This window comes from Atta colombica, unplaced genomic scaffold (assembly GCF_001594045.1).
Source record: "Atta colombica isolate Treedump-2 unplaced genomic scaffold, Acol1.0 scaffold120, whole genome shotgun sequence".
Lineage (NCBI taxonomy): Eukaryota > Metazoa > Arthropoda > Insecta > Hymenoptera > Formicidae > Atta > Atta colombica.
This window is the reverse complement of record NW_017259207.1, coordinates 959,542-963,496: the sequence shown is the minus strand read 5'-3', so window position 1 is coordinate 963,496 and position 3,955 is coordinate 959,542. Positions and strand designations below refer to the sequence as shown.

Below are 3,955 nucleotides of genomic sequence, written 5' to 3'. Positions count from 1 at the left end.
TATATATATATATATATATATATATTTGTTGTAAGATTTATTCGCGTAATAAAAATCTCATTATCCTAATGTACTGTTTCATAAAAAAAACGGATAACAATTTCGCGAGAATACTTTCATCTTGTTGTTTTATATGTCTTACGCGTTTCTTTTCTCCGATATGTGCTGACGTTTCTGACGGGATATCAGGAATATAATGGGAGACCTAGTGGGATACGAAACAAATGATGCGTGAATAACGAGGACGGTATCGCGGTTGAACGGACCATTGTCAGCTGTCGACGCGTGAATATTCGATGGCTACGTGAAATATCCTTTAACAAGCGTATCGTGAATGAAGTTAATAACGTTAACAAAGTTATTAACGTTATAGTTTCTCAGCTTAAAATGAGCTTCAAAAATGGATCTCCGCAATTCCCTGAAAAAAGAGCTTGAAATAAATTTAAAAAATATATATAGAACATATAACCGCAGAATAAAGCGGTAATTATATCTTTAAATGTCATCGTCAACGTGGAATTCTCCCAAATTCTAATTAGAGATTTAAGCAGAGCGTAAGCGAGATTTTAATAAACGCGTGAATGTAAGCGACTGCTGAACGAGATTCTCCACTAAAATATTTCCACCGATATCTTCGTCGATCTTGGAAAGTAATTCAGACGCTCGATACCGCTCCATAAATATTTTCGTAAGATGCCGCGGCTATTTTCCCCGCCCGCGTGGTGTGCACAGATGATCGTTCATTGTGATCAACGATGTGTACGAAACACACGATGCGGTGCGTTTAAAGTTTCCCGGCTACGGGGAATAAGAATGTTGAACTTTCGATACGATAGCCACGATTTATCACCCGCCGAATATCTTACGCTAAATCGAAAGTAAAGGATTTTTACCTTCGCACGCATTTTCCTCTAAAATTTGTCGCTCTTTCTGAACACAAAATTTATGGAGATTGATCCTACCAGTTAACAACGTAATAATTCCTTGAATATGCATGTTGCGCTGGTTAATTCTCATGTGGCCAGTTATTGGCAATATGTAAAGCCAGTGGGCGATACTTTTAAATTACGCTAAGTGCATTTGACACAGGAAAGCTCCCATCGCTTCTTGTTACTTTGACAAATAATCAACGATACATATGTATTTCTCATCTATGTATAACATAAGATATGTATGTTCGTTTATATAGATGTTGCTGTATTATTTTATACCATGTAAATATTGTAAATATTTTTATAACTATATTTTCTTCTCGTTAAAATTTACTTTCTCGTTAGACTATTCTTTTGCATTGCTAATTTAATCGTCAGTTAATGCAAATAAATTTGATGTCTTTAGCTTGTTTAATTCAGTGATAACAAAAGTTCACAAATTTCCAGCAAAATGAAATGTTTGGAATAAACTCCAAGTATACAACGAGAATAATCTTACAAATATATAGCAAAAAAGGAAGGAAAAAAAGGATAACGGATGACAGAAGATGAAATCAATAGAAAGCATTATTCACTCTAGCTGTACTCACCGATCTCCGGTATGTTCCTGTCATGATCGCCCCCGGCTAAAAACTGAAACGTAAAAAATTTGATGATCAGATATAACGCTCTTACGATAAAAAAGAAAATTATACACTAAAAAAAATAGCTAAATCTTAATATATATTTTTTTGAATAATACTAAGTAAACATTTATTTATAAATAAATATTAATTCTATAAAAAAAATAATTAAATGATTCTTATAAATATAAATATATGGTTATATTTAGAAAATTATTTAGAATTATTCTAACAAATATTTGTTAAAATTTAGTATTTTTTTAATGCACAAGATAGAAAAATACTGTGTACAAAATACTACAGTTAAATTCATAATGTTAAATTATATCAAATTTGGGTTATTTTTAATTATTTCTATTCTCGCCCCTATTCAATTTTTGCTCTTATATTCAGCATATCGTTTATTTAATTAAAACAATGGAATTAAACAATTTAACTTAAGAAAATGTATTAAATTCGACTCAAATTTAATTTATTATTTACTAAGTATAACATACGTTAATGAATGCTGTTTTGCTTTAAAACTAACCACAGAAAAATAGATTAATTTAAATTGGCACACATGGATGTTAAAAATAATGAAATATTTTTAGGAATTGGATTTCCATCTTCTTTTGATATCTAAGTAAATGTATGTAAAAAATATTATATGTAGAAAAAAATCTTTGACATAAATAAAATTATTTTACAACAACTCACATTACAACATTCAATATTTTCTTTATGTTTCGAGCTAACAATTTTCCTGCCGAATCAATTATCAATATAATTATATAAACTTATTATAACAGCATTTGCGAACGGCCACAGCCAATTCTATTATCAATCCTATTATCGCAAGTCGACCACAAACTCCTAAGATTGCCCGTAAAAATTACTTCGCTTCCATCAAATGAAGTTTATTCAGGATAAGGGGATCAGAAGATCCCCGCTAGCGCCGAGGGAACAGCAGAATAGAGCACGGGATCGGAAGAAGCTTCAATCGATGATAGCGAAACCTGGCGAAAGAAACTTCTGGCGATGACGCGAAAGGATCGCCAGTAAAATATGACATCGCTGTTTTTCTCGGAATCTAGCAAATACTGTTACTTTTGCTTCTCTATCCGGCGAACAACAAACGGATCCATACATTACATCAATTCGCTTACTTTGTAACTTTCATGAAGAACTTTCGTTTTGCAGAGCGTAAGGCGTACTCGGAAAAAACTTCCTCCTACTATTGAAATCTGACAAGAAAGTGGAGAAAAACTAGGACTCTCAATATTCTATAATTTAGAAAATTTGTAATATTGTAAAAAAAAGTTATCAAAATTATTTCGAAGTAACTAAAATCGTAATGAACTGATACTCGAACAATTCCAATTATTTAGTAAAATTTCCTGAATATATAAAAAAAAGTTAAATAAGGCCTATTAAAACGTTAGAAAAATATTATATAAAAAATTATGAAAATGATAAAAATTATGAGATATGAAAATTGTAAAAAATTAAATACTTTCACTTATTTTACATCAAATACCTTTCAAATAATTTAATAAAATGCACGAGATTTTTTTTTTTACAAGTAAAGACTGAATGTAGGTCTATATACCGCAAGCAAATCTTCAATTAAAAGTTGTCTTCGTTATCATTATTATTTAAACATCTCGTGTCATATACAAGACAGAAAATTATTTCTATGTCAATATTCTTTATTACATACTGTTAAGTACTTCACGCGATAATTAAAAATTTTACACGATCATAACGTGTGAATTTTTTGAAGTGAAATAAGAAGTATAAGACAAGTGTGTTGATGAAGTGTGTTGATTAAGCAAAATATCCAAATATTCAGTTGGCGATCTCGACAATTAAATTATGCGATGAAATATACACGAGCGTCTCGAAATACACTCGTAAAACAAAATGAAACTCATAAGAAAAGAAGGTCCAATTCTTCATGATTTTTTAGTTCCTCAGCTTGCAGAGCGCCTTTCCTTGCGGTCTCTGCGATTCATAAACCAGGCTTATTCGAGAAATCGTGACTCTTCCGGAGAAACCGACAAAAAGATTCTGTGGTCGCCTCTCACCGCGAGATGGATTCCTAGTAGCCCTCCTCCGCACTTGCGAAAGGGAAATGGCGAGAGAAACCTCTCGAGGGAAGCCTCTTCCTCCTAAAGCTAGACCTTCCGGGCTTGCGGGAAAATCGATAGACCCTCCCCGCCTTCTAGTTTCCTGCGATTCTCCTCGATTTAGGGCTCGAAACCATCTTCACGTCTATGTGTCGAGAACCCAATAACGTCTCACGTCAGAGACTGATTAAGGATATGATCGCTATTACCTTCTCCCTATATCCGTATTATGACATTTTCCGCATTAATAGATTTTTAATATCAGTGATTTAATATATATATATATATA

The 3,955-nt window shown here is 32.3% G+C and overlaps 1 protein-coding gene across 1 annotated transcript in view; it reads right to left on the bottom strand.

Moving 5' to 3' along the window:
• Positions 1 to 3,955, bottom strand: part of LOC108694561 (transient receptor potential-gamma protein) — a 116,081-nt gene that overhangs the window by 60,704 nt on the left and 51,422 nt on the right. Inside the window, exon 2 of the mRNA XM_018204124.1 lies at positions 1,523 to 1,565. The gene's annotated coding sequence lies outside the window, so the exon portion shown is untranslated. The remainder of the gene's footprint in view (positions 1 to 1,522; positions 1,566 to 3,955) is intronic.